At 45.9% G+C, this 18,140-nt stretch overlaps 1 protein-coding gene and 1 long non-coding RNA gene across 3 annotated transcripts in view; one reads left to right on the top strand and one right to left on the bottom strand.

Moving 5' to 3' along the window:
• Positions 1-18,140, top strand: part of trip4 (thyroid hormone receptor interactor 4) — an 84,988-nt gene that overhangs the window by 18,408 nt on the left and 48,440 nt on the right. The gene's annotated exons all lie outside the window — the stretch shown is intronic.
• Positions 1,700-18,140, bottom strand: part of LOC135556013 (uncharacterized) — a 65,279-nt gene continuing 48,838 nt past the window's right edge. Inside the window, exon 3 of the long non-coding RNA XR_010457936.1 lies at positions 1,700-1,738. This is a non-coding gene — a long non-coding RNA (uncharacterized LOC135556013). The remainder of the gene's footprint in view (positions 1,739-18,140) is intronic.

Raw genomic sequence — 18,140 nt, 5'->3', positions numbered from 1 at the left:
TGTACCTTGTCAGCTCGGGGGTTACTAGTCCAACTCTCTAACCACTAGGCTACCCTGCCGCCCCAGCCACCGTGTAGAAGCACGGTGGCTAGGAAAAAGTAATGATACAATTAAAAGGAGGGCTGTGATTGGTTATATTGACTACTATGCTCATAACTTTAGAGTATATTATCTTCAACCATATATAGAAAAATGTGGCAAATCAAAAATGATATATTTTCAATATTCATTTGTATATTTTTCTCAATTATGCTTTAAGATACAAATGTCAAATGTACAGTATGTCAACAATCCTTCCTCCATAGGACTATGGATTCCATTTTTGAAAGTCTCCCAAAATCCTGTTTATTTTTTAATCTAGTTTGGTGAAGATGCACCCTGTCTTTAATTGACCTGGCTGTTTGTTTTATTTCTCCGGATGCAATCGGGACAGTGAAAACATCTGTGACTGCATCTCTGCCACCCCTACACACACCCACACACACACACACACGCACACACAAACTCTCACTCACCCCTTCATACACACACACATTAGCTCTAATGAGATATTGGCACACTTATTTTTTTAATGAGATATATAAACTGCTGGTGAAATGTAATTGGCTCTGATTACTTTGCTGTACGGGTGATTCTGAAGTCTGTGTGTGTGGGAGGTGACTAGACAATGGCAACAAATCACTCTTATTTTTTTCACTTTTACAATCAAGTTATATATTTTTCATGTATTTTTCCTGTTTAAATGGTTCAGTTTAGCTGGAGTGACCTAATAGGCGTCGTACATGGAAATAGGATAACCTACATCTGGGAAATGTACTAAACCTTGAGACTATTTGAATAGAAATCTTTCCCTTTGTTCAGTCGTCTTTCTCTCACCTTCCCAACCTTTTCAGGGCCATAAAATCATGTCGGGGGCTGTGTGACCGCCCTTTCATCTGTGTGTGTGTGTGTGTGCTTGCAGGCAGCCATAAATACAAGCCCATTTCAATGTAGCCTTTCAGGAGAGGGAGGATAAAGTGGAGACCAGCTAGAAACTACACAGGACTAGAGTATAGCCTAAATACTGTATCATCCTTCGAGTAGTGTAAATAAATACGTAGGAGTGTGTGGACCGCTCTAAATTACCTTCACACTAGTCATTTAGCCATAGCTGCCTGTTTTCCCATGTTAGATAATGGGAGTTAGCATAACGTCGCTAGCGCTGTAGCTAGCCCGCTCCCTAGAGCCGCCGTGTGTGCGGCAGGCAGGGGATTAAACTGTGTTGTAGGGTTGGGAGTTGCCAGGGACCTCGCGATACAATATTGTCACCATACTCGGGTGCAGATTCGATATGTATTGAGATTCTCATGATTGTATATGTATTGCAATTCAATGTTCCAAACATATTGCTGCTGCAAAGGGACAAGGAGCTATGAGAAAACCAGTTCTGATCAGTCCTGGAAATAAAAGTGCTGAAAACAAATTGCCTCCGTATTTAAAAAGATGATCGAGAACATGTCCTAACTTAGCTAAGTAAAATACTGGAATATTGGTGCAGGTACAGCAAACTAGCACAAAAGTAATATAGCGATATTGTCAACACGATACAATATATCATCAAACATAATATCCCGATATGTAACTGTGTCAATGTTTTCCCCCATCACTACTGCCATGGCAGGAGGGGAAATGATGCTTCCTCAGTCCACACAAGGCTTACCGCCCACCTCGCTGTAACCTGCTCCCGGGTATCAACCGCCTGCGGAGGGAAGAGGAAAGGGAGGGAGGATTGGGTTGGGAGAGAGGTGGGGGGGGGGGGGGAGTCGAGGGGGGAGGATGTAGGGAGGAAGGAATTAGGGAGTGGTTGACTAAGGTGGTTGAAGTGACAAGGGTGAGGAAAATGGATGATTGAGGGAGAATAGAGAGAGGGGGTGGATGGAGGGAGAATAGAGAGGAGGGTTGATGGAGGCAGAATAGATAGAGGAGGAGGGGTGGATGGAGGGAGGGAGAATAGAGAGGAGGAGGGGTTGATGGAGGGAGAATAGATAGAGGAGGAGGGGTGGATGGAGGGAGAATAGATAGAGGAGGACGGGTGGATGGAGGGAGGGAGAATAGAGAGGAGGAGGGGTGGATGGAGGGAGGAAGAATAGAGAGAGGAGGGGTTGATGGAGGCAGAATAGATAGAGGAGGAGGGGTGGATGGAGGGAGGGAGAATAGAGAGAGGAGGGGTTGATGGAGGCAGAATAGATAGAGGAGGAGGGGTGGATGGAGGGAGGGAGAATAGAGAGGAGGAGGGGTTGATGAAGGCAGAATAGATAGAGGAGGAGGGGTGGATGGAGGGAGCGAGAATAGAGAGGAGGAGTGGATGGACAGGGGGAGGTGGGGAAGTGAGAAGAGTGAAATATGTATAGGATATGTATTTGCATTAAATATGTATAAAGGCGTGATAAGTCCATATGGACAGGGTTGTGAGTGAGGTAATGACAAGGTAAGGAATGAAGTAGGGGGTGTGTTTATTATTAAGGACAGAGAGGGAGACAGAGAGAGGATAAAAGGGAATTTGAGAGAAAGAGAACAGGCGAGTGTTTTTGAGTGATTTGAAGGAAGGAGTAGGTTTCTAACATATAATTGCCAGTTATTACCACTGTGCAGCAAGCATTCATGTAGGGCTGTGATGGTCATGGTATTTTGGATGACGGTAATTGGCCAAATAAATAAATAAATACAATAAAAGGCCATTCTGAAATGTGTAGTTTTATCACACAATGCCACAGATGTGAGGGAGCATGTAATTGGCATGCCAACTGCAGGAATGTCCACCAGAGCTATTGCCAGAGAATTGAATGTTAATTTCTCTTCCATAAGCCGCCTCAAGATGTTTTAGAGTATTTGGAAGTACGTCCATCTGGCCTCAACTGAATACCACATGTAGGTTGTAGCTAGATGTTGTATACTTAAACAATAAGGCCAGAAGGGGTGTGGTATATGGCCAATATACCACGGCTAAGGGCTGTTCTTAAGTGCAACTCGGAGTGCCTGGATACAGCCCTTAGGCATGGTATATTGGCCGTATACCACACTCCCAATGTGCCTTATTGCTATTGTAAAACTGGTTACCAATGTAATTAGAGCAGTAAAAATAAATGTTTTGTCATACCCGTGGTATATGGTCTGATATACCACGGCTGTCAGCCATTCAGGGCTCTAACCTCCCAGTTTATAATACTGTATGTATCCCCAGTATATAGAAAGAACTAGTGATGGAGAGATGACTGATGTATTGGCTAAACAATTTCATTCCACTTCAAAAATATATTCACCCCACAGTTGCTCACAAATACAGTATTTTTAGAATCACATCAAGTTATTTAGACAAAGTAGTTTTTAACATAATGTCCCACATCTACATTCACTATGCGTAAATGATCTATGTCATGTGTGTGTTTTCAGAGTCACTGCTAATTCATAGCCTAGGACACCCCAAGCCCCAAACCGCACACCCACAATCTACCCCGCCAAATACATTGGATCAATCCAAGCTCTTAATAAGAGCCAGATTTTTCACACAGTTCACTAGCTTAGCCTGCCTTAGCGCTGGGTTAGTGACCGCAGGGCAGGTAGTCTAATCTGGCATTGTTAAAGGAGATATATGTAGAGACAAAGCAAGCTCCTATTTCTCCTTTTAGTGGAGCTGAGTGCTCTATTGATCTCTATTGACTGACCACGGGCCGGGTCATGTGGACTTGCAATTTGTGTTTCAGCAGAGGTTCCACAGGGTGTTTGTACGATGTGTAATGAGTGTGTGAGGAAGAAATAGTGTGCGTTTGTCTTTAAGTTGCTATTGTATCATAAGAAGATCTAAGTATTCAGACATTCATATGTTACAATGTGAATAGCTACCTAGCGTGTCATTAGGTTAGTCGGTATAACCACAAGTCATGTAGCTTTCATCAGGGCTGTTCATTATTTTATAGTTGTTGTTATGACTTATTATAAGTAGTGAGAACAACAATTGGTCTCCATTTGGGATTTTCCTGTCTGTGTCCTATAGCGTTTCCTGGGCTGATCTCCAGAGTGTCTGTGTCCTACAGTGTTTCCAGGGCTTTATCTCCAGAGTGTCTGTGTCCTATAGTGTCTGTGTCCTACAGTGTTTCCAGGGCTGATATCCAGAGTGTCTGTGTCCTATAGTGTCTGTGTCCTACAGTGTTTCCAGGGCTGATATCCAGAGTGTCTGTGTCCTATAGTGTCTGTGTCCTATAGTGTCTGTGTCCTATAGTGTCTGTGTCCTATAGTGTCTGTGTCCTACAGTGTCTGTGTCCTGTAGTGTTTCCAGGGCTGATCTCCAGAGTGTCTATGTCCTATAGCGTTTCCAGGGCTGACCTCCAGAGTGTCTGTGTTCTATAGCGTTTCCAGGACTGATCTCCAGTGTCTGTGTCCTATAGCGTTTCCAGGGCTGATCTCCAGTGTCTGTGTCCTATAGCGTTTCCAGGGCTGACCTCCAGAGTGTCTGTGTTCTATAGCGTTTCCAGGACTGATCTCCAGTGTCTGTGTCCTATAGCGTTTCCAGGGCTGATCTCCAGTGTCTATGTCCTATAGCGTTTCCAGGGCTGACCTCCAGAGTGTCTGTGTTCTATAGCGTTTCCAGGACTGATCTCCAGTGTCTGTGTCCTATAGCGTTTCCAGGGCTGATCTCCAGTGTCTGTGTCCCATAGCGTTTCCAGGGCTGACCTCCAGAGTGTCTGTGTTCTATAGCGTTTCCAGGACTGATCTCCAGTGTCTGTGTCCTATAGTGTTTCCAGGGCCGAACTCCACAGTTGCTCTCCTCTTCTTGTTAGTGCGTCCACAACTGATGCCTACGTTTCCTTGTGCGGTAATGCAATATTTATATGCTGAAAAGCCTTCCTCACACACACACACACACACACACACACACAGTGGATATATAGGAGACAGGTTAAAGTAATACTATCCTATTTTTTTCCCCTTCTCTGTTTCTGTAACGTGCGAATCTTCAGCCGCCCGCAGTCTTTCCCTGTCTTCTCCTTTATCAGCCCAGGAACATACTGTCTTTCCCTGTCTTCTCCTTGATCAGCCCCAGGAACATACTGTCTTTCCCTGTCTTCTCCTTTATCAGCCCCAGGAACATACTGTCTTTCCCTGTCTTCTCCTTTATCAGCCCCAGGAACATACTGTCTTTCCCTGTCTTCTCCTTTATCAGCCCCGGGAACATACTGTCTTTCCCTGTCTTCTCCTTTATCAGCCCCAGGAACATATTGTCTTTCCCTGTCTTCTCCTTTATCAGCCCAGGAACATACTGTCTTTCCCTGTCTTCTCCTTTATCAGCCCCAGGAACATACTGTCTTTCCCTGTCTTCTCCTTTATCAGCCCCAGGAACATATTGTCTTTCCCTGTCTTCTCCTTTATCAGCCCCCGGAACATACTGTCTTTCCCTGTCTTCTCCTTTATCAGCCCCAGGAACATACTGTCTTTCCCTGTCTTCTCCTTTATCAGCCCCCGGAACATATTGTCTTTCCCTGTCTTCTCCTTTATCAGCCCCAGGAACATACTGTCTTTCCCTGTCTTCTCCTTTATCAGCCCCGGGAACATACTGTCTTTCCCTGTCTTCTCCTTTATCAGCCCCGGGAACATACTGTCTTTCCCTGTCTTCTCCTTTATCAGCCCAGGAACATACTGTCTTTCCCTGTCTTCTCCTTTATCAGCCCCCGGAACATATTGTCTTTCCCTGTCTTCTCCTTTATCAGCCCAGGAACATATTGTCTTTCCCTGTCTTCTCCTTTATCAGCCCCAGGAACATACTGTCTTTCCCTGTCTTCTCCTTTATCAGCCCCAGGAACATACTGTCTTTCCCTGTCTTCTCCTTTATCAGCCCAGGAACATACTGTCTTTCCCTGTCTTCTCCTTTATCAGCCCAGGAACATACTGTCTTTCCCTGTCTTCTCCTTTATCAGCCCCAGGAACATACTGTCTTTCCCTGTCTTCTCCTTTATCAGCCCCAGGAACATATTGTCTTTCCCTGTCTTCTCCTTTATCAGCCCAGGAACATATTGTCTTTCCCTGTCTTCTCCTTTATCAGCCCAGGAACATATTGTCTTTCCCTGTCTTCTCCTTTATCAGCCCAGGAACATATTGTCTTTCCCTGTCTTCTCCTTTATCAGCCCCCGGAACATATTGTCTTTCCCTGTCTTCTCCTTTATCAGCCCCCGGAACATATTGTCTTTCCCTGTCTTCTCCTTTATCAGCCCCCGGAACATATTGTCTTTCCCTGTCTTCTCCTTGATCAGCCCCCGGAAAATATTGTTTTTCCCTGTCTTCTCCTTGATCAGCCCCCGGAAAATATTGTTTTTCCCTGTCTTCTCCTTGATCAGCCCCCGGAAAATATTGTTTTTCCCTGTCTTCTCCTTTATCAGCCCCAGGAACATACTGTCTTGCCCTGTCTTCTCCTTTATCAGCCCCCGGAACATACTGTCTTGCCCTGTCTTCTCCTTTATCAGCCCCCGGAACATATTGTCTTTCCCTGTCTTCTCCTTTATCAGCCCCCGGAACATATTGTCTTTCCCTGTCTTCTCCTTTATCAGCCCCCGGAACATATTGTCTTTCCCTGTCTTCTCCTTTATCAGCCCCCGGAACATATTGTTTTTCCCTGTCTTCTCCTTGATCAGCCCCCGGAAAATATTGTTTTTCCCTGTCTTCTCCTTTATCAGCCCCAGGAACATATTGTCTTTCCCTGTCTTCTCCTTTATCAGCCCCAGGAACATACTGTCTTTCCCTGTCTTCTCCTTTATCAGCCCCCGGAACATACTGTCTTTCCCTGTCTTCTCCTTTATCAGCCCAGGAACATATTGTCTTTCCCTGTCTTCTCCTTTATCAGCCCAGGAACATATTGTCTTTCCCTGTCTTCTCCTTTATCAGCCCCCGGAACATATTGTCTTTCCCTGTCTTCTCCTTTATCAGCCCCCGGAACATATTGTCTTTCCCTGTCTTCTCCTTTATCAGCCCCCGGAAAATATTGTTTTTCCTGTCGCGGCTGTGAAGGTGGATGTGGTTGTTAAGAATTAAATTTCACTAGGAACAGGCTTCATTATCTTTTGTATGTGTGTCTCCACGTGCGTGGGCGCGTGAGGGAGAGGCTTTGAACACTCACCCCAATTTGTAGCCACACGCGCACACAAACAGACACACACACACCTCCTCCCTCCGTTCTGTTTCCATGCTAGGCAGTTTGCCATGGCAGAGAGAGGTCAGACAACATGTGATTCTGCAGTGGTGGTGTGGAATGTATTCAGCCCCAGTCCCCAGGCTCTGAATGACAACCAGCCAGCCAGCCCAGCCAGGCAGCCCAGCCAGCCAGGCAGCCCAGCCAGCCAGCCAGCCAGCCAGGCAGCCCAGCCAGCCAGCCAGGCAGCCCAGCCCAGCCAGCCAGGCAGCCCAGCCCAGCCCAGCCAGCCAGCCAGCCAGGCAGCCCAGCCCAGCCAGCCAGCCAGGCAGCCCAGCCAGCCACAGGTCTACAACACCAGGAACAATACATATGTCCATCTGCTGGACTAAATGGTTACACTTCTTATAGTTTCACTAGTGTTTTCAGAACCACTAAATTACACGCCTTTCAGTTTCAGGGAGGAAAGTCAGTTAGTGTTTGGTCATATGCCCAGTTCTGTTCGGTTTTTGTTTGTTAGTGCGCTGAACCAGACTAATAGTCATTGATGGATTTTGCTCACTGTGTCCTTCCTACCACAGATATCCAAAACCGTCACATCAAATGAGTTGTCTTTGATGTTTTAAAAGCTCAGTCTTAGAATGCTGAAGACTATTATACACAATAAAAGAGAAGTAATTGAATTCCAAGATAGATTATGGATTTAGATGTTCAACAGATTCAAAGAAACTAATTAGGTCCTCTGACAGTCAGTACATTTGTCGCCTTTGATTCTGAGTATAGTCCAATTGTGATGGAAGCTGAACTATCACTTTGTCATTCTACTTGACTGGTAATATATTACAATGATAAAAGCAATTAGAACCTTTTGATTCATCTTACCAAAGTATCATATCTTTAGTTATTTTATTCTGTATACTCATCCCAGTAAGGATTTTAGTCCACTGTTTACTCAGTTGTTGAAGAAATGCCTGGACTAATAGCTTTCTGAGTTTTTAGGATATCATTGTTACAAAAATCTAACACCTCCATTTAATTTAACAACACAATCTCCGTGCCTTCCCAGAAATCAATGTTCCCTTTCTCTCTAATAAGCTTCAAAGAAGCAAAGAGACAGTTGCCATTGTTTTCAGTCTCCACGTCTGGTGTTCACAATGGATGCCCCAAAAATGTCTCCCTGTGAGGCCTACGTCTTTGCCAGTTTTCTGCTTGGAGTTGGGAAAGGAATGGTCCCTGACCCAGTCCAGAAACAACCCCGAGCCTCCACCAACTAGACACTTACTGTACATCTGAAAATAATTGGATAGATATAAGCAATATGGTAGTTGGGTCCACCTTGCCCTCTGATAAACTAAGTGCAACTTCCGCTATATAGCTAACCCCCATCCAATCTTCTCAGATCATACACAAATGCATAATGCTTCTGTTAGGGGCTGTTTCTAGACTTGGCCTAATGCCTCTGTTAGGGGCTGTTTCTAGAGTTGGCCTAATGCCTCTGTTAGGGGTTGTTTCTAGAGTTGGCCTAATGCCTCTGTTAGGGGCTGTTTCTAGAGTTGGCCTAATGCCTCTGTTAGGGGCTGTTTCTAGAGTTGGCCTAATGCCTCTGTTAGGGGCTGTTTCTAGACTTGGCCTAATGCCTCTGTTAGGGATGTTTCTAGAGTTGGCCTAATGCCTCTGTTAGGGGCTGTTTCTAGAGTTGGCCTAATGCCTCTGTTAGGGGCTGTTTCTAGACTTGGCCTAATGCCTCTGTTAGGGATGTTTCTAGAGTTGGCCTAATGCCTCTGTTAGGGGCTGTTTCTAGAGTTGGCCTAATGCCTCTGTTGGGGGCTGTTTCGAGAGTTGACCTAATGCCTCTGTTAGGGGCTGTTTCTAGAGTTGGCCTAATGCCTCTGTTAGGGCTGTTTCTAGAGTTGGCCTAATGCCTCTGTTAGGGGCTGTTTCTGTTAGGGGCTGTTTAGAGTTGGCCTAATGCCTCTGTTAGGGGCTGTTTCTAGACTTGGCCTAATGCCTCTGCTAGGGGCTGTTTCTAGACTTGGCCTAATGCCTCTGCTAGGGGCTGTTTCTAGAGTTGGCCTAATGCCACTGTTAGGGGCTGTTTCTAGAGTTGGCCTAATGCCTCTGTTGGGGGCTGTTTCGAGAGTTGACCTAATGCCTCTGTTAGGGGCTGTTTCTAGAGTTGGCCTAATGCCTCTGTTAGGGGCTGTTTCTAGAGTTGGCCTAATGCCTCTGTTAGGGGATGTTTCTAGAGTTGGCCTAATGCCTCTGTTAGGGGCTGTTTCTAGACTTGGCCTAATGCCTCTGTTAGGGGCTGTTTCTAGACTTGGCCTAATGCCTCTGCTAGGGGCTGTTTCTAGACTTGGCCTAATGCCTCTGCTAGGGGCTGTTTCTAGAGTTGGCCTAATGCCACTGTTAGGGGCTGTTTCTAGAGTTGGCCTAATGCCTCTGTTGGGGGCTGTTTCGAGAGTTGACCTAATGCCTCTGTTAGGGGCTGTTTCTAGAGTTGGCCTAATGCCTCTGTTAGGGGCTGTTTCTAGAGTTGGCCTAATGCCTCTGTTGGGGGCTGTTTCTAGAGTTGACCTAATGCCTCTGTTAGGGGCTGTTTCTAGAGTTGGCCTAATGCCTCTGTTAGGGGCTGTTTCTAGAGTTGGCCTAATGCCTCTGTTGGGGGCTGTTTCGAGAGTTGACCTAATGCCTCTGTTAGGGGCTGTTTCTAGACTTGGCCTAATGCCTCTGTTAGGGGATGTTTCTAGAGTTGGCCTAATGCCTCTGTTAGGGGCTGTTTCTAGAGTTGGCCTAATGCCTCTGTTGGGGGCTGTTTCGAGAGTTGACCTAATGCCTCTGTTAGGGGCTGTTTCTAGACTTGGCCTAATGCCTCTGCTAGGGGCTGTTTCTCGACTTGGCCAAATTGTGGTGTAGTCGGCAAGTGTTTGGCATGGTCTGGAGGACGTCCATCTTTCTTGCTGGGACAGTGGAGGATTACGGTAGGTATGCTTATGTGGAGGTGCTGCCATTGCAGAATGTTGGAATGATAAAAAATAGCCGCCATGCCTGGAGCTTTTTGAGCTGGTTTATTGTATTCACTGGTAGGCTGGTCCTGTCACCCAGACTGGTCCTGTCGCCCAGGCTGGTCCTGTCGCCCAGGCTGGTCTTGTCGCCCAGGCTGGTCTTGTCGCCCAGGCTGGTCCTGTCGCCCATGCTGGTCCTGTCGCCCAGGCTGGTCCTGTCGCCCAGGCTGGTAGGCTGGTCCTGTCGCCCAGGCTGGTAGGCTGGTCCTGTCACCCAGGCTGGTCCTGTCACCCAGGCTGGTCCTGTCACCCAGGCTGGTCCTGTCACCCAGGCTGCTGCTTGTTCTCGTGTCACAGGATCAGGCCCCCAGTCTTACATCTGTCTGACATTTAGCTCCTTTGTTTGTGTCAGCGTTCCATGGGTGTGTCACGACATCATTTCAGCTCAGAGGACAGGGCTAGACAGGCTGTGCTGTACATCTGTCTGACACAGCTCCTTTGTTTGTGTCAGCGTTCCATGGGTGTGTGTGTCACAGTGTGTGTGTGTGTGTGTGTGTGTGTGTGTGTGTGTGTACACGTGAGGTGTGTGTGTGTTTTGGCACATGGCGGTGCGCGCGCACACGTGTCTGTATATATAATGTCCATGTGTGTGTCTAATGGAGCAGGAGGCATCACCTTGTCAGACCTCCAGCTAAGCAGCATCACCGCTACAGGCATCTGTCTTCATGAGGGAGGGAGGCAGGGAGGGAGGGAGCTGGCTGTACCGCTGCTGCAGGGTCAAGAGATTACAAACTCAATTGTGCTCCTCAGGCGAAGGTTTGTCTGCTCAGCAACTTCCTCCCGGTGACAGATGAGAGCGAGGGAGGGAAAAGGAGGAGAGGATGCCCCGCTGCCTCGTCCTCCTCCAGTCATCCTCCTCTCTCGCCCTGTGTGTGTCACAATCTGAGGCTTGATGACCAGACAGCTTCTCCTGTACCACCTCCACTCCAACACAGCTTCTCCTGTACCACCTCCACTCCAACACAGCTTCTCCTGTACCACCTCCACTCCAACACAGCTTCTCCTGTACCACCTCCACTCCAACACAGCCTCTCCTGTACCAGCCTCTCCTGTCCACCTCCACTCCAACACAGCCTCTCCTGTACCACCTCCACTCCAACACAGCCTCTCCTGTACCACCTCCACTCCAACACAGCCTCTCCTGTACCACCTCCACTCCAACACAGCCTCTCCTGTACCACCTCCACTCCAACACAGCCTCTCCTGTACCACCTCCACTCCAACACAGCCTCTCCTGTACCACCTCCACTCCAACACAGCCTCTCCTGTACCACCTCCACTCCAACACAGCCTCTCCTGTACCACCTCCACTCCAACACAGCATCTCCTGTACCAACTCCACTCCAACACAGCCTCTCCTGTACCACCTCCACTCCAACACAGCCTCTCCTGTACCACCTCCACTCCAACACAGCATCTCCTGTACCATCTCCACTCCAACACAGCCTCTCCTGTACCACCTCCACTCCAACACAGCTTCTCCTGTACCATCTCCACTCCAACACAGCCTCTCCTGTACCACCTCCACTCCAACACAGCTTCTCCTGTACCACCTCCACTCCAACACAGCTTCTCCTGTACCACCTCCACTCCAACACAGCCTCTCCTGTACCACCTCCACTCCAACACAGCCTCTCCTGTACCACCTCCACTCCAACACAGCTCTCCTGTACCACCTCCACTCCAACACAGCCTCTCCTGTACCACCTCCACTCCAACACAGCCTCTCCTGTACCACCTCCACTCCAACACAGCCTCTCCTGTACCACCTCCACTCCAACACAGCCTCTCCTGTACCACCTCCACTCCAACACAGCCTCTCCTGTACCACCTCCACTCCAACACAGCCTCTCCTGTACCACCTCCACTCCAACACAGCTTCTCCTGTACCACCTCCACTCCAACACAGCCTCTCCTGTACCACCTCCACTCCAACACAGCCTCTCCTGTACCACCTCCACTCCAACACAGCCTCTCCTGTACCACCTCCACTCCAACACAGCCTCTCCTGTACCACCTCCACTCCAACACAGCCTCTCCTGTACCACCTCCACTCCAACACAGCCTCTCCTGTACCACCTCCACTCCAACACAGCATCTCCTGTACCACCTCCACTCCAACACAGCTTCTCCTGTACCACCTCCACTCCAACACAGCTTCTCCTGTACCACCTCCACTCCAACACAGCTTCTCCTGTACCACCTCCACTCCAACACAGCTTCTCCTGTACCACCTCCACTCCAACACAGCTTCTCCTGTACCACCTCCACTCCAACACAGCCTCTCCTGTACCACCTCCACTCCAACACAGCCTCTCCTGTACCACCTCCACTCCAACACAGCTTCTCCTGTACCACCTCCACTCCAACACAGCTTCTCCTGTACCACCTCCACTCCAACACAGCTTCTCCTGTACCACCTCCACTCCAACACAGCTTCTCCTGTACCACCTCCACTCCAACACAGCTTCTCCTGTACCACCTCCACTCCAACACAGCTTCTCCTGTACCACCTCCACTCCAACACAGCTTCTCCTGTACCACCTCCACTCCAACACAGCTTCTCCTGTACCACCTCCACTCCAACACAGCTTCTCCTGTACCACCTCCACTCCAACACAGCTTCTCCTGTACCACCTCCACTCCAACACAGCTTCTCCTGTACCACCTCCACTCCAACACAGCTTCTCCTGTACCACCTCCACTCCAACACAGCTTCTCCTGTACCACCTCCACTCCAACACAGCTTCTCCTGTACCACCTCCACTCCAACACAGCTTCTCCTGTACCACCTCCACTCCAACACAGCTTCTCCTGTACCACCTCCACTCCAACACAGCTTCTCCTGTACCACCTCCACTCCAACACAGCTTCTCCTGTACCACCTCCACTCCAACACAGCTTCTCCTGTACCACCTCCACTCCAACACAGCTTCTCCTGTACCACCTCCACTCCAACACAGCTTCTCCTGTACCACCTCCACTCCAACACAGCTTCTCCTGTACCACCTCCACTCCAACACAGCTTCTCCTGTACCACCTCCACTCCAACACAGCTTCTCCTGTACCACCTCCACTCCAACACAGCTTCTCCTGTACCACCTCCACTCCAATAACAGCCTGTGGGAAGAGCTCTGTCAAACCAAGAGGCTCTATGTAACCTGGACACTTAGTATATATTTTTTCTCTTTTTCCATAACAATAAAATTAATAGAAAATATATTGTAACTTAACATTATTACTAGTGCCACAGTACAATATTATTTTAACTATGGGATAGGTGTTCTTGTATTTTCACATGTATTGATTCACATCTTTTCTTCCATTTGTGAGCAAGCAGCCAGGACAGAGAGACCAAGAGCCAACCACTTCCCACAGGGGCTGAGTGAACACAGATGGGGGACTCTTTTCCTTTGGCCCACTATCAAAGCTAACACTCACCTCAGGAGAGAGACTCGTTCATAAACTCCCTCTCTATCTCCATTTCCCTATTATCAAATCAAAATGTAGCCATGAAACGGTTTGTTAGCTGACTGAAATCCAATCCATTTCGCTGACAGTATTGCCACTAAAGGAGGTGGATTTGTGATGGGGATAAAGGGAGATTGTGGAGGAAAATAACAAGTTTTAATGCTTAAGATTCCCTGGAGTTCTTTGAAGTCTGGTTTTGAAAGCAGACATGGTAATTGTCCCTGGGGGAATTCACGTGTGTGTGTGAAGTTGGGTAAAGTCCGTGCACATGCTCTGCCCACTAACATCAAATGTACATTAAAGAGTCTGCCCACTAACACAAATGTACATTCATGCAGTGCACATGTACAATAGTCTGCCCACTAACACAAATGTACATTCAACACATGTACAATAGTCTGCCCACTAACACATCAAATGTACATTCAACACATGTACAATTGTCTGCCCACTAACTCAAATGTACATTCAACACATGTACAATAGTCTGCCCACTAACACATCAAATGTACATTCAACACATGTACAATAGTCTGCCCACTAACACATCAAATGTACATTCAACACATGTACAATAGTCTGCCCACTAACACATCAAATGTACATTCAACACATGTACAATAGTCTGCCCACTAACACATCAAATGTACATTCAACACATGTACAATAGTCTGCCCACTAACACATCAAATGTACATTCAACACATGTACAATAGTCTGCCCACTAACACATCAAATGTACATTCAACACATGTACAATTGTCTGCCCACTAACACATCAAATGTACATTCAACACATGTACAATAGTCTGCCCACTAACACATCAAATGTACATTCAACACATGTACAATAGTCTGCCCACTAACACATCAAATGTACATTCAACACATGTACAATAGTCTGCCCACTAACACATCAAATGTACATTCAACACATGTACAATAGTCTGCCCACTAACACAAATGTACATTCAACACATGTACAATAGTCTGCCCACTAACACATCAAATGTACATTCAACACATGTACAATAGTCTGCCCACTAACACAAATGTACATTCAACACATGTACAATAGTCTGCCCACTAACACAAATGTACATTCAACACATGTACAATAGTCTGCCCACTAACTCAAATGTACATTCAACACATGTAGGTGCAATGATTCCATGATTTAAGGTGTATTATTATTATTACACTGTAGTTCTATTTTTCCTCTAGCATTTTTGTCCAAGTGCTGTTTGGTAACTTTTTGTCAAGTGCTGTTTGGTAACTTTTTGTCAAGTGCTGTTTGGTAACTTTTTGTCAAGTGCTATTTAGATGTTTGGTATAAGTTTACAGAGACACGTTTCTCAAGTGCATCGTTATTCCCTAAATAGTCAAAAGAAGAGATGTCGATTTTACAAATATTCGACACATAGCAGGTTAAACACGGTATTTTCCTTCTCTGTCAGAACCTAGTAGACTTCAGACAGAGAGGTAACTGTAGGCTTATACTGTAGATCAGACCCAATGCCAGGAACGTTCCAACAGTGGGAAAAGTTGTTGAGTCTAAAAACACTGTGGGTGTTGTGAGGCCGTCCTGTTTTCTTGCCGTTCGAGACCCACCACAGGAGGTGAAGTCATAAACAGGGCTGGGAAAATGGGACTTCGCTATGCGAGGCAACTGGTGTAAATCTTCCTGTGCAAACACATGACTTCATTACACCTGTCATCACTAAAGCTAATTTGCTAATGTGTCTCTTGCTAGCTCTTCACTGAGGCTCTCTGCGATTTGAATCGTCATGTTTGTGGAGCCCTGAGGTAAAATAAATAAACCATGATGCTCCGACCCACTTGTCAAACTGCAGGAGCTTTAAAGTCCCAGTGCAGTCAAAAAATAAATGAAATGTTCTTGTGTTTTATATAGTTGTCCACACGGAGTTGGGATATTACTGTAACATTTTGAAAATGATGATAATGTGCTTTTATTGTAAGCGGTTTGAAAAGACCGCCTAAAATGTCAGCCTGTTTATGTGGGATGGCGTTTTGGCCTGACTGGTGACATCACCAGGCAGTAAATGAGTTAATAGACCAATACGAGAGTTCCAGACCTCCCTGCCAATAGCAGCTAGTTTTCACTTTTCCCCTCCCCTCTCAAAACACTGACAGACAGTTCTAGATAAATTATTGCTTGAGCAATCTTTGCTAAGAAGTTATTTCTGCTTTTTTTTCACCATTTTAATTGAAAACGATCACAGTAATGTACTTAATTGTTTATTTTATTTATTTATTTATTTTATTTCAGCTTTATTTAACCAGGTAGGCAAGTTGAGAACAAGTTCTCATTTACAATTGCGACCTGGCCAGGATAAAGCAAAGCAGTTCGACACATACAACGACACAGAGTTACACATGGAGTAAAACAAACATACAGTCAATATTACAGTATAAATAAGTCTATATACGATGTGAGCAAATGAGGTGAGATAAGGGAGGTAAAGGCAAAAAAAGGGCATGTTGGCAAAGTAAATACAATATAGCAAGTAAAACACTGGAATGGTAGATTTGCAATGGAAGAATGTGCAAAGTAGAAATAAAAATAATGGGGTGCAAAGGAGCAAAATAAATAAATTAAATACAGTAGGAAAAGAGGTAGTTGTTTGGGCTAAAATATAGGTGGGCCTTGTACAGGTGCAGTAATCTAGTCTGCCGATGAGGATGTGGTGATTGACAGAGTCGAAAGCCTTGGCCAGATCAATGAACACGGCTGCACAGTAATGTTTCTTATCGATGGCGGTTAAGATATCGTTTAGGACCTTGAGCGTGGCTGAGGTGCACCCATGACCAGCTCTGAAACCAGATTGCATAGCAGAGAAGGTATGGTGAGATTCGAAATGGTCAGTAATCTGTTTGTTGACTTGGCTTTCGAAGACCTTAGAAAGGCATGGTAGGATAGCTATAGGTCTGTAGCAGTTTGGGTCAAGAGTGTCCCCCCCTTTGAAGAGGGGGATGACCGCAGCTGCTTTCCAATCTTTGGGAATCTCAGACGATACAAAAGAGAGGTTGAACAGACTAGTAATAGGGGTGGCATCAATTTCGGCAGATAATTTTAGAAAGAAAGGGTCCAGATTGTCTAGCCCGGCTGATTTGTAGGGGTCCAGATTTTGCAGCTCTTTTTTCAGCTTCTTGTTACACAGAATTGATTTGATATGGAATAAAAAAAAACAACTGCATTGGACCTTTTAAAAGCTTTAATCTTTCATTAAAACAATAACAAAGTGGTTCTGTTAAAAAGCTGAGGGATGGTCCTGGAGAAATGTAAAATTGGAGAAACAAACATTGGAGTTTATATGTTGGGTTCTGATGGGGTGTGACAGTTGAACTAAGCTCATGAGACATAAGTTATGTTCTTAAAAACAATTGTATAAAATGTATGTATAGCATTAATGTATAAGTCAAAAAATGTATGTAGTAACTAATGATTTTACATATACATTTTAGTCATTTATCAAACACTCTTATCCACAGCGACTGACAGTTAGGGCATTCATATTAAGATAGCTAGGTGAGACTACCACATCACAGTCGTAGTAAGTACATTTGTCTTAAATAAAGAGATTATCAGCAAAGTCAGAGCTTGAAGGATAAGTAAGTGCAATGTTGTTGTTTTTTTATGGGGGGGGGGTGTTCGGGTAAAACTGAGATGTGTTATTTAAGATACTGAAGAAGGAGGGTTTCAGATGTTTTCAGAAGAGTGGCTAGGAGGCTGTTGTCCTAGCATCAGGGGGAAACTGGTTCCACCAATGGGGTGCGAGGACAGAGGAGACCTTTGATTGGGCTGAATGGGAGCTGTTTCAGTTCAGCAGTTAAAGAGGACAATGTTAGCTTTCATTATCAATTGTGTCATAGTTACAACTCGAAACCAAGTCTTGCGTGCGCTAGCTAGCTACTCCATTTATGTTAGCGCTAACAGTCAGTCTGCCAGGAGAGACTATGTAATAGTCCACATAAATAGTCCACAATTATCCCCATAAAACAGTCTTTGTTCTTCAGATAAACTTAAATCAACACTAGAGGTCCCAGTATGGCTATATTGGAAAGAAGAGTCCTCATGTTTAGCCTGGGTATGTAGCTGTGTTTTAGCAGTCGAGCGGACTGACACAGTGGAATAATTGAACGACCCTCCTTGCCGACTCAGAGCTCCTAATAAACAGATGTCTTTCCTCGGCTTGAGGATATTAATAATGTAAAAAATGAGTCCGTGTTGGACACTCTTAGATAATTAATGTGCACTCTCCTACTTGACACCGGTTGATTCTGTGGCTGAAGGACAGTCTGTAATACAGCAGTTTCATATTGATTTGGATTACTTTCTCATCATGTTCTTGTGGTGAAAGTTGTGGCAATGAAGATGTTCAGCCATTCAACATACATGTGTTGTTATGCTACTGAAGGAGTGTTGTCAG

Source organism: Oncorhynchus masou, chromosome 2, assembly GCF_036934945.1.
Source record: "Oncorhynchus masou masou isolate Uvic2021 chromosome 2, UVic_Omas_1.1, whole genome shotgun sequence".
NCBI lineage: Eukaryota > Metazoa > Chordata > Actinopteri > Salmoniformes > Salmonidae > Oncorhynchus > Oncorhynchus masou.
Note: the sequence above shows the minus strand (reverse complement) of the source record. Positions and strands in the feature narration are given on the sequence as shown.